Source organism: Nothobranchius furzeri, chromosome 11 (assembly GCF_043380555.1).
Source record: "Nothobranchius furzeri strain GRZ-AD chromosome 11, NfurGRZ-RIMD1, whole genome shotgun sequence".
NCBI lineage: Eukaryota > Metazoa > Chordata > Actinopteri > Cyprinodontiformes > Nothobranchiidae > Nothobranchius > Nothobranchius furzeri.
This window is the reverse complement of record NC_091751.1, coordinates 1,888,981-1,902,318: the sequence shown is the minus strand read 5'-3', so window position 1 is coordinate 1,902,318 and position 13,338 is coordinate 1,888,981.

The window sequence follows — 13,338 nt, the reverse complement described above, 5'->3', positions numbered from 1 at the left end:
GCTTTGAAGAGATCGTTCACTGACAATGTTTGTGTGCGAACAGCTTCTCTGGCTCTTTTCATGTTTTCTTGTGCTTTCTTAGTGAAAGTCGATACATCGGCAGCAGGGAGCGAAGCCTCAAATGCTTTCCTTTTTTGACTAAGATCCAGCAAGATGGCCTTCAGCTTGAGAAACCAAGCGACTGAAGTTTTCAGCTTTCTCCAACTTGAAAAATAATGAATGAACCTTGAAGTAGGATCATCGGCCTGTAAGCTGAAAACATTCACTATAACTTTACCTTTGACTTCTGGATCCTCAAAAGAAACAGGCTTTGGGTTAAAAACCTCTGGCCAGTCCTTTTCTGGCTTCTGAAGAAAGGCTGGACCTGCGATCCACCTTTGACAGGCCATGAAGTCATGTGCGGTAAGTCCTCTGGATGCTTCATCGGCTGGATTAAGCTTAGAAGCAACGTATCTCCACTGCCATACATCTGTAGCTTCCCTTATTGCAGCCACCCCATTTGCAACGAAGGTGTAAAATTGTTTGTTCTCGTTGTGTATGTATTTCAGCAGCATCTGACTGTCCGTCCAGAAGCATGAGTATGTTAAGTCAAGTGACAGTTCCTTTCTTAACATTCTGTCAACTTTCACAGCAAGCACAGCAGCGGTAAGTTCAAGGCGGGGAATTGTTGTTTTAATGGAGCAACTCTAGCCTTGCCCAGCATAAAGGCCAGATGCACATTTCCTTTCTCATCCTGCAGTCGTAGGTAAGACACCGTACCATAACCATGTTCACTGGCATCCGCAAAATGATGCAGTTGAGCTTGTGGTGGTTCTTCAAAGTTTTTTGGTTTAATACAGCGATTCACTTTAAACTCTGTTATTTTTTGCAGATCTTGAAGCCATGAAGTCCATTGCTGTGACATTGTCTGGGAGACAGGCTCATCCCAAGACATTTTTCTCCTGCACATCTCCTGCAGCAATAACTTTGGTAACAAAGTGAATGGTGCCAGGAAACCCAGTGGATCATAGATGGAGCTGACCATTGAGAGAATGCCACGTCTGGTGTGAGGTCTGTCTTCCATCACGAGTTGAAAGCTAAAAGTGTCACTCTCTGCACACCAGCTTAGGCCAAGAGCCTTTTCTACAGGCAGACTATCCCGTTCCAGATGTAGTTGTCTTGTTGAATTGGAACGTTTCTGTTCAGGAATGGACGATAGCACAGCACGACTTGTGCTTGTCCACTTTGAAAGCTCAAATCCTCCTTTAGAACACAATTCAGTAGGATCTTCTGCCAGCTTTACTGCAGCTTCTTCCATGGCAACAGATTTTAGACAATCATCCACATAAAAGTTATTATAGACAGTGTCAGTCACTTCTTTATGATAACATTCAATGTTGTCTGTAGCAGTTTGCCTCAGAGCATAATTGGCACAACTTGGCGATGATACAGCTCCGAAGAGGTGAACTGTCATCCGGTATTCCATTGGGCTGACAGACGTGTCTCCTAATGGCCACCACAGAAAGCGCAGACAGTCCAGATGCTTTTCTGACACTTTTACTTGATGGAACATGGCCTGGACATCTGTCATCAGAGCAATGTTTTCTTGCCTGAATCTGGTTAGAACACCGAAGAGAGAGTTGGTAAGGTCCGGCCCCTGTAGAAGCTGGCCATTCAAAGAAGAGCCTTTGTAGCTTGCTCCACAGTCAAAAACCACTCTCAAAGTCTTTTTCCTTGGGTGATAGACACCGTGGTGTGGAAGATACCAGACTTTTCCTTCTTTGGGTTCCATCTGGTCAAGAGGTACATTTTCTGCATAGCCTTTGTCGATAAGATCCATCATGAATGCTGTATATTCCTTTTTGTAGACTTTGTTCCTCTCAAACTTTCTTTTGAGGGTCTGAAGGTGTTGTGCCATAACACACCGGTTGTTGGGCATGATAATGTCATCCTTTTTGAAGAGCAAGTCCAAACAATAATGTCCATCCAGCATACAAGCTGAATTTTCCATTATTTCCATAAATTTCTTGTCCTCGATTGACATGTCATGTTTTTCTTCCAGTGTTTTTTCATCAAAGTCTTGATTGTATTGAGATATCAACAGCTCCTCCAGTTTGGCAACAGAAATCCTGTTTGCATTAACAGTTGTACAACCCTCCTCCTTGAACCGTCACCTTATCGTGGTGGAGGAGTTTGAGTGCCCTAATGATCCTAGGAGCTATGTTGTCTGGGGCACTTAGTGCCCCTGGTAGGGTCTCCCATGACAAATTGGTCTTAGGTGAAGGGTGAGACAAAGAACGGTTCGAAGGATCTTTCATGGCGGTGAAAACGAAGAGTCGGAGTACCCGGCCCGGAGGGTTACCGGGGTCCCACCCTGGAGCCAGGCCTGGGGTTGGGGCCCGTGAGCGAGCGCCTGGTGGCCGGGCTTTCGCCCATGGGGCCCGGCCGGGCCCAGCCCGAACCGGATACATGGGCTCGTCCAACTGTGGACCCACCACCCGCAGGAGGAACATGAAGGGTCCGGTGCAATGTGAATCGGGTGGCAGACCAAGGCGGGAGCCTTGGCGGTCCAATCCCCGGACAAGGAAACTAGTTTTTGGGACATGGAACGTCACCTCGCTGGCGGGGAAGGAGCCGGAGCTTGTGGCAGAGGTTGAGCGGTACCGGCTAGATATAGTCGGACTCACCTCGACACATTGCATTGGCTCTGGAACCCGAGACCTGGAGAGGGGTTGGACACTCTACTTTGCTGGAGTTGCTCCGGGTGAGAGGCGGAGGGCTGGGGTTGGCTTTTTGTTAGCCCCGAGACTCTCTGCCTGTGTGTTGGGGTTTACCCCGGGGGACAAGAGGGTAGCTTCCTTGCGCCTTCGGGTCGGGGAACGGGTCCTGACTGTTGTTTGTGCGTATGGGCCAAATATCAGTTCAGAGTACCCACCCTTTTTGGAGTCCCTGGGACGAGTGCTAGATAGTGCTCCATCAGGGGACTCCATTGTCCTGCTGGGGGACTTCAATGCTCACGTGGGCAATGACAGCTTGACCTGGAGGGGTGTGATTGGGAGGAACGGCCCACCTGATCAGAACTCGAGCGGTGTTTTGTTATTGGACTTCTGTGCAAGCCGCAGTTTGGCCATAACGAACACCATGTTCGAACATAAGGATGCCCACCGGTACACTTGGTACCAGGGCAGCCTAGGTCACAGGTCGATGATAGATTTTGTAGTCATATCATCTGACCTGCGACCGTATGTTTTGGACACCCGAGTGAAGAGAGGGGCGGAGCTGTCAACTGATCACCACCTGGTGGTGAGTTGGATCAGATGGCAAGGGAACATGCCGCGTAGACCTGGCAGACCCAAACGCATAGTGAGGGTCTGCTGGGAACGCCTGGCAGAAGAACCTGTCAAGACGGTCTTCAACTCCCACCTCCGGCAGAGCTTTGACCACGTCCCGAGAGCAGTGGGGGACATTGAGTCCGAGTGGGCCTTGTTCCACTCTGCGATTGTCGAGGCGGCTGTTGCTAGCTGTGGTCGTAAGGTGGCCGGTGCCAGTCGTGGTGGCAACCCCCGTACCCGCTGGTGGACACCAGAGGTTCGGGGAGCCGTCAGGCTGAAGAAGGAGGCCTACAGGGCGTGGCTGGTCTGTGGGTCTCCGGAGGCAGCAGACAGGTACCGGATAGCCAAGCGGGGTGCAGCAGTGGCAGTTGCCGAGGCAAAATCTCGGGCGTGGGAGGAGTTTGGTGAGGCCATGGAGAAAGACTATCGATCGGCTCCAAAGAGGTTCTGGCAAACTGTCCGGCGCCTCAGGAGAGGAAGGCAGCAACTCGCTCACACTGTTTACAGTGGGGATGGGGAGCTGCTGACGTCAACTGAGGCTATAGTCGGACGGTGGAAGGAATACTTTGAGGAGCTCCTCAATCCCACCAATGCGCATTCCGAGGAGGAACCAGAGCTGGGAGGCCTGGGGATGGACTGTCCGATCTCGGGGGCAGAAGTTGCTGAGGTAGTCAAACAACTACACAGCGGCGGAGCCCCGGGGGCGGATGAGGTTCGTCCTGGGTATCTCAAGGCTATGGATGTTGTAGGGCTGTCATGGTTGACACGTCTCTACAACATTGCGTGGTCATCGGGGGCAGTTCCTAGGGAGTGGCAGACCGGGGTGGTGGTCCCCATCTTTAAGAAGGGTGACCTGAGGGTGTGTTCCAACTATAGGGGGATCACACTCCTCAGCCTCCCTGGAAAGGTCTACGCCAAGGTACTGGAGAGGAGGGTCCGATCGATAGTTGAATCTCAGATAGAGGAGGAGCAATGTGGTTTTCGTCCTGGCCGTGGAACTGTGGACCAGCTCTATACCCTTGCAAGGGTGATGGAGGGGGCATGGGAGTTTGCCCAACCAATCCACATGTGCTTTGTGGATTTGGAGAAGGCTTATGACCGTGTCCCCAGGGGCACCCTGTGGGGGACGCTCCAGGAGTATGGGGTGGGTGGCTTTCTGTTAAGGGCCATTCAGTCCCTTTACCAGAGGAGCGTGAGTTTGGTCCGCATAGCCGGTAGTAAGTCGGACCTGTTCCCAGTGAGGGTTGGACTCCGCCAGGGCTGCCCTTTGTCACCGGTTCTGTTCATCACATTTATGGACAGAATTTCTAGACGCAGCCGTGGTGTGGAGTGTGTCGAGTTTGGTGGCAGGAGAATCTCGTCTCTGCTTTTTGCGGATGATGTGGTCCTCCTAGCTTCATCCAGCTCTGACCTTCAGCTCTTGCTGGGTAGGTTCGCGGCCGAATGTGAAGCGGCTGGGATGAGGATCAGCACCTCCAAATCTGAGACCATGGTTCTCGACCGGAAAAGGGTGGCTTGCCACCTCCAGGTCGGGGGAGAGGTCCTACCTCAAGTGGAGGAGTTTAAGTATCTCGGGGTCTTGTTCACGAGTGAGGGTAGGAGGGATCGGGAGATCGACAGGCGGATTGGTTCGGCGTCTGCAGTGATGCGGACGCTGAGCCGATCTGTCGTGGGGAAGAGGGAGCTGAGCCAGAAAGCCAGGCTCTCGATTTACCGGTCGATCTACGTCCCAATCCTCACCTATGGTCATGAGCTTTGGGTAATGACCGAAAGAACGAGATCGCGGATACAAGCGGCCGAAATGAGTTTCCTCCGTAGGGTGGCCGGGCTCAGCCTTAGAGATAGGGTGAGGAGCTCGGACATTCGGGAGGGACTCGGAGTAGAACCGCTGCTCCTCCGGATCGAAAGGAGCCAGTTGAGGTGGTTTGGGCATCTGGTCAGGATGCCTCCTGGACGCCTCCCTGGGGAGGTGTTTCGGGCATGTCCTGCCGGCAGAAGGCCCCCGGGTCGACCCAGGACACGTTGGAGAAGTTACATCTCCAATCTGGTCCGGGAACGCCTTGGGGTCCTGCCGGAGGAGCTGGTGGACAAGGCCGGGGAGAGGACGGCCTGGAGCTCCCTAGTTGGGATGCTGCCCCCGCGACCCGGACCCGGATAAGCGGAGGAAGACGAGACGAGACGAGTTGTACAACCTTTCTGGGTAGTTACACTGCTTCGCAGGGGACCATTAATGACCCATCCCAGTGGGGTTCTGACAGCGTATGGTCCGTTGCCTTGACTGTTGATTATCTCCCATGCCTCCATGAGGTTTGATGCATTCATTCCAATCAAAAGCTCGACATCAGCATTCAGTTCCGGAATCCTGATGGTGCTCAGATAGTCCCATTTTTCAACATCTCTCTGAAGAGGAATGTTGTTCCGAGAGACTGGAATGGCTTCAGGAAGTTCTACAAAGCTGTTACTTTGTAGCCCCGAAATTTCCAGTCCAGTGGCACAACAGCTGCTCACCAACCTTTCTTGGCCCATAGTACGCAGCAAGATGCTAATCTTTGGGCCTTGCACGTTTAGTTTCTTCTTTAATTTGTTGGTAATGAAAGTTGCTGTGCTTCCAGGATCCAAGAAGGCATAAGTTTGAAACACTTGATCTCCTTTCTTAGATTTTATTTTGACGGGAACAATTGAAAGAGTACAGTCCTGTCCTCCATCAGTACAAACATCAGCCTTATGAGACACGAGGGCACTGCTGACAGGTGTTTCTTGGGCTTTAGCTTGTTCTTTGTCAGAATGTAGGATGGTAGGATGCTTCCGGTTGCATTCATCACAAGTGAGGCGATTTTTACATTCCTTACTCATGTGGCCAACCTTAAAACATCCAAAGCATATTCCTTTTCCTTTCAGAAATTCATTGTTAGCCTTTGAGGAATCCTGGTTAGCTTTGGACATTTCAATAAGGAATGAGATTGATCACAATATGGACAGGCTTCTGGAGCTGGACTTCTGGTAGCTACTAGCTGCACTTGTGGCTTTGGTAGCACAGGTGGGGAAGATATAGCGCTATCACTGGGTGCTATAGCTGTAACAAAGGTGCTTCCTTTGATGTTGGTCTTTATTGAGCCTTTGTTTCTTGGTACTTCCTTTGCTGCAAGACTTAGTCTTGTTTCAGAAATGTCTCCAAATAAAGGATAAGACAATATTTTTACTTGATGCTCAAGGAAGGCAACCATGTCAGTAAATGTTGCCCTGAAACCTCGCCGTTCCTGTAGTTCACAGGCTGCGGTTCTCCATTTTTCACGTAGCTTGTAGGGCCATTTCAGGATCACTTGCCTCATGTAGGGTGGTAGATTAAGTTCTTCCATATAATGTATGTCAGACATAGCATTACAGCATCCTCTTAAAAACAAAGCAAAGTCTTGCAAAGCTTGAATTTCTTCAGTTTTAATTGCTGGCCAACCAATGACGTTGTCCATATACGCTGTTGCTATTTTATGTTCATTGCCAAAGTGCTCCATTAGAAGCCCTTTTGCCTTTTGGTAACCTTGCTGTGATGGCATATGCATGCAGCTCCTCACAAGCTCTCTTGGCTGTCCCCTGGTGTATTGTTCGAGAAAGTACAAACACTCTTGATAGCTGCTGGTTTTTCCCTCCACACAATGTTCAAAGGCTCTAAGAAATGAAATACATTGTAGTGGATTACCATCAAAAATTGGAATTTCTCGCTGGGGCAACGTAGCTGATAATTGGTGCTGAACAAGCATTGCTGTGATTACATTTTGCTTTTGCATAATAGCACAAATTGCATTGTTGTCCACAGGTGAAAATGTTTGCACAGGGTTCTGCTGCTGGTTTTGGGAAGATTGTGGTTGTAATGATTCACTTTGAATGGACATCTTTAACTTTTGTTGCTTGAATTGAGTCGGTGCACTTGACTTGAGTGTGACAGTTTTAGGTCGAGCATCTGGTTCAGACACTAGGGGCGCTGTTGAGCTCAGCTGAAAGACGGTGTCTTTTGGCACAAATATTGGCTCCTACAGGCGCTATATAAATAAACTTTTACTTACTTACTTACTTACTTACTTACTGCACTACAGCTGGTGCTGGTGACCTCTAACCCCGAGGTTGGTGACTCACCTACCAAAGGGGAGGTTGAATGGCGCCCTGTACCACTACTGGTTGACCCTGATCTCTCTGACTGCACCTGCGCGTCGACCGAGGGCCCTCCAGAGCGCTTACCAGCGCCGAACCCTCGCAAGGCCGCGCCAGTCTACAACCTAAACCGTCCTGACATCTGACAAAATAATGTTTTGTTAGTCGCGTGCATCGGTCTGATATCGACCGCAGCTGAGATTCATTCTCAGCCTCCTCTAACACTTCTGTACGAACCTGGGCCCTATTCGGGTATCACACTCCGAGACCGCCCAGGTTTATTAATGACTAACTATCGTCTATTCACACAAAAGATTTTTGTCAAATTCGACCCCGTTATGGCATGTACCGATAAGATGACGAATGCCTTCTGCAACCTCTCGGAAATGGGAGCCCACTGGACTAGTACCCTGACACAGCATGCAGAAGCTGACATCCATCACATACTGGTCCAGGCGCTTAAATTCACGGTTTTGAACAGTGACCTTTCGAGTACCAGCATTAGGCCGAAGCGTTTCCTAGATGGACTTTTCTCAGTAGCTAATACAATTGGCAATCTTTTAAAATTCGGATTCTCTTCAGTCAACTCGATCGAGATTAACACAGTTCGTCGACATATTGATGAGCTTAACAGAGAATATCCGGCTCTGCGTAAGCAGGTACTGCAGCAGCGGCGTGCCTTGAGACAGCTGGGCACATCTGAAAAACAGTCTATGGTGGTACTGAACACTCATAGTGACATTTTTCGTAAAATGTCAGACTCTCACAGTCCAGGCTCCTGGTTCCCCGTCGCCGGCCCCCCAGACTCTTCTGGCCCTCCTTCCTGGTCCCCCTCCTCCCGCCCTGCTCTGGTTTCCTGTGGGCGTCTGGTATCCGCCCTTGAGGGGGGGGGGGGGGGGGGGGGGGGGGGTTCTGTCATGACTCCCATCCTTTACCCTCATCTGCCTTATCATTTCCTCCTCATTCAGCTCACCTTGTCCTCTCACCAAGCTCCAGCCAAGCCCTGCTTTCCCCAGCAACCTCTGTCAGCTTCAATCAGCTCCATTCATTCCACCTGCTCCTGTAATCAGCCTCATCCCATTCACCTGCTTCCCCTGCTATAAAAGAACCAGCCATCCAGTCAACAGATGCCAGATTATTACAGCCTTGCCAGTAGTTCTCCAGCCATCCACCCTGCCTGATCTCAGCCTCTGGACCTTGTTTTTTGCCTGACCCCTGCCTTGCTCTCTGCCTGCCACTTTGACCTTAGCCTGTCTCTGAACCTGCCTCAGCCTTGCCCTCCAAGTACCTCTGCTTTAAATAAAGACTTTTTTTATATATATTTTTACTGTGTTGGCATCTTCACGGGTCTTCTGAACTCGGTTCCTGACAATATGTCTGTGACTGAAGGAGTCATGGATGGAAATTACTGGAAACTTGGGTTTAGAGATGGAGACTGCATGAAGAGATGGAGGAGAATGAGAGACAAATTTGTAAGTCTCTGAAATACGTAAACTTAATAGTAAGTACACTATCATGGACCAGAGACGTGACCACATTGGTGACAGGATACCTCAGAAAAGAACTACGCCCTCTGTTGTCCTGGCATGGAATTCCTTTGCAACACTTCCCAGAGAAGTCCAACGGGAAAACATTTCCATTCATGGACGTAGTTTTCGGATTGTCAATTTTTGTCCGCTACACTTTTTACCATCCAAAAACAATATCATGCCATGTTAAATAGACACTGGTTGATCACTAGGACCAAGCGGAAAACAACCCCTTGTGTTGAAGCCAGTTTCCCATTAGAACCGTCCATAAGCTCATCTATTGGCTCTGACCAATCCTGTCACCTGTGTACTTGACAGTTCTGCATTCCTGACATGGCATAAAAGAGCCTCTAGGCTGTAGTTCTACACATAATTTTTGTATACTTACTGTAAAGATCCCCCCCGCCCCGGTCCTCACACCGGTTGTGTCCCCCCCACTTCTAAAGTCAAAACTACGTCAATGTCTCATTTATTGCATGTGTGCAACTTCTCACCTGAGAAGTAGCGTTAGGCTTGAAGCAGAGAAGCACTGTAGAAGGTGATGTCTAGTTCGGCTCATATTTTCATGCAGATGCATCACTAATGTATCCACCACATGCACCCAGAGAGAGAGAGATGTAAAGGGATGTCAGGATGAGGGCTCTATATGTCAAGAAAATTTAAAGTGAAGTTTGTTACTTGTGAAATTTCTGATGCCTTGGTTCAAACAAAGAGAATATGTAGGCAGAGAGATCTTGCTCCCCTGCAGATTTAGATTCAGAAGTGCTTTAGTGCCCATCCATAGTTGGACGTCTGTTTCTATTCCTGTAAGATATAAATGTTTTAGACCAGAAAGAGAGGTAATATATGTTACGAAGACCCTAATTTAACCGCTGCGATTAATTTAGGAGCAGATTGCTTCTGGCACTGTGGGACTGAACAGAATATATGAATGAGAGTGTGGCTCATGGATGAGCTCAGCTTCTGCAGTTACAAGCACTGATGAAACAGGTGGTCGTTCCTGTTTTACCTCCTGTTTGTGATTGTGATTGCTGAGAGTGACTGAGTGAGATCGAGAGGCAAAGCTGACAGAGATTTTCACTTCAAAGGTGGCCGAGAGCACAGCACAGATTAAAGCACACCAGGAATCAAAGGGCTTCGGGCAGCAGGCAGCACACAGGTGTCCCCTGTATGTTTGTGTGTGCAAGTGCACTTGTGCCTTCTTTGTTGTGTTGTAGAAGGTGGCAGCGAAGGGCAGCTCACATCTATTTATGTCTCTCATGATCTCACGAGACCCCTCTTCGTTCTTCCGCTCTTTTGCTTGTCTGCACAGTTCAGGACCTGAGGTAGGAGAGCTGGTCAAGTGCAAACCGTTCGTTTGTGCTCAAAAGCACCACTGGCGCCATTTCGCCTAAGGTGATAAAAGGTTATATGCATTTTCAGATACATAATCGTGTTTATGATTGTACTATGGCGCATGTGAGCCACCAATGCAAACACTGTCATCAATAACAAATAAAGTGAATGCTAAGGTTTTCTTGAGTGAGATGTGGAGGGTGGTGGTGACCGGATGATGCTTTTGTTGGAAGTCTCATTCAGAGGATAAGAGGCATTTTCCAACTCTGACGTCAGCTTGGCCGTAACAACCTCCTCTCAATCGCCTCTTCAGAGGACAAGCAGGAACAGAGCTAGTTCTACATCGTCTCACCTAAACACATCTGAATGTCACTGATCATTGTTTATCTGTGGAGCTCAGCAGCAAGTGGTTTACTAAATGTGTTGTTTAAGTTTTATTTTAATGAGGCACCCTTGCTAGTGGGGAGGATGGAGGTCACAGGTCATGTAAACGTGCACCTTCTATAAACAATAAAGTGAGGTCTCCTGTCTGTTCTTCTCGAATAACAGCTCTGCCAGGGTTCTTTAGGCAATGTGGCAGCCAAACATGCTCCGTAGTCTACTGTGGATCATTAGGAAACGTACTGACGTATGCACGCAAGTACATGTGTAATGCTATTGGCCAATGATCAATGGTGCGCAGTTCAAATAATAATGGACATAATATACTTGCTTACATTATATAACAGAACATGGTAAGACTTTTACTTTTACTGATTTCTAAAAAAAAACAACCTATTTCCTGAAAGGGGGAAAACTCTGGATTGCTTCTTTAAATATACCAATGCCAAATGTTTGTACCCTGATTTAGTACAAATTCATGTTCAAGTACACCTCCAATCATTCGTCCTTCTCTCACTTATCTTAAATTTGCTGCACATTTGGTAGCCAGTTGTTTTCCTGATGCAACTCAACCAATTTCATGCCAAAGACAAAGGATGCCCAAGGAAATCTTACCAAGCTTTCTCAAATCGTCATTTGGTAATAAATTCAAGTACAACCCTTGTTGTCTGTTGACTTTATAATGCACAAAATTAATTAGCTGGCCCTAAACCTGAAGTAATTTAGTACCAGATAGGCAGTGTCACGCTTGCTGTGATTTGCCATCTCAGCAAAGATGTCAGAAAGCCCTACATAGTGGTCCCTTAAAATCTGCTGCCACTAAAGGAAAAAGCTTCATTAAGGACACACGTTAATTCTAACCAGGAATAATATTTACTGCAGCAACAACAGCAAAAATACGTTCCCATGAGAAAATCGGTTTCACACATAGGTGTTGAGAGGATGGAAGAAGCCACATGAGGTGTTGACATTTTACTTGTGTTCTGTCCTGTAAGTGAAGTGTGTTGAATTGGCATTATGGAGTGGGTGAAAAAGCAGCAAAAGTGGATAGTTGTGCAACACATTAACACACACAGTTTGAAGTGTTTCCCTCCATCCAGTGCAGAGTTCTAACCAACGTGCTTTAAAGAGTCCACCCTCCCTGCCGGTGTAGGCCACAGGGCCGAACCTCTCCACACACCCACTCAACACTCCACTGCTGAGGAGAACGATGACAGTGTGGTAGCTCTGTTTTCCACCCCAGCTGCTACAGTAGCTTCATGCAAAGCTGAAAGGGCCTCACTCTGCACACATGGGCGAACAGCAGAGTCCATCAGCTCAACACTTTCCCTCTTTTCTCCCATAGTTTGAGATTTCTTTCAGCCACACACAGTCACAAACGTGCAAGTGGGTGCACATGCACTGGTACTCCAAGGCTGGTTTCCATAGAAACACAATCAGCAGTGTTGATGCTTGTTGGCTGTACTGAGCACCACAGTGCTGACTTTTTCCCCACATGGGTAAATGGTTGAGATTTTTAACATTTTATGAAACAAACATAAATAGTAGAAATCGTTTAAAGGTGTGAAGCAGCGAGTCACTCAGAGTTTTATATGCTGGCTGAAGATGAAAATAGCCTCCTGCACCTATCTCCTGCATTAGCTTCTGACAGAAAATAGTCACTTAACATTCATGGACTCACCCCTGACTCGCGATGTTGTTGGTTTAGCGTCCAGGAAACAGCAGAGAATGTCTCGGCTAGCTAACAGCTAGCATTGACAACTCCACAGCACTGCAGAACTCCTCCAGGTTTGTGTTGTGGAGATAAATTTAGCGGAAATCCACATTTTATATCCTCAGGTGAACTTTGTTTGGATTTACACGGACAAGAACAATAACATTTTCACACAACGGTTTCTTTCACTCTTAGCAGAAAAAAGCGGGAATTTGAAACTGACCTACAATCGTATAAATTCCAAGGTACCATTTTCGAACATCTGGCTAACTCCTACATTTTTCCCAGGAACGTGAATTTTACCAAGTGACTTGAAAAGCCGGACATTATCAGGACTTGGTCTGTCTTACTTCAACCTGCCAATAACTGACTCTCCCCCAAGGCCGGGTGCTCGTAAAACTTCTCAAGGGTCATTCTGGAAGATTCCAGGATCTAGCCTTTATCAAAACCCTGGTATTTTCCTGTTTATCTATAATCAAAGAAGGTGTTTAGGTTGTTTACCCTTAAAATGGAAACTGTTTTTGTGTTTTCTTTCATGTTAATCTTCTGCCATTGTGCTTCACCAGTTCAAAACCATGCTAAAAGACATACAGTCAAGCTTAAGACCTGAAGTTAATTCTTTCCTATTTAAAGTAATACTTTGATGCTAAAGTAATACTTTCTGAGGCTTTATATGAATAACTGTGTTAAATTGTGATCATGGACTTTCCATCTTTGAGAAGGTAGAGTTTATTTGAAAGAGCCACAGGGCCATCCAGTGTCCAGTGGTTAATGAGTGAAATACATGTGGGTGTGACCAAGAAGGTTATAAAGCCACAGTGCAAACCTCGTGTCGGCAGAGTGAGAATAAAGAAGAAAGATGCCTTTAGCGAACCTCTGCTGGGCTTTTCCATCTGGGCCCAGCAACAGCAGAACCCGGCGCTTT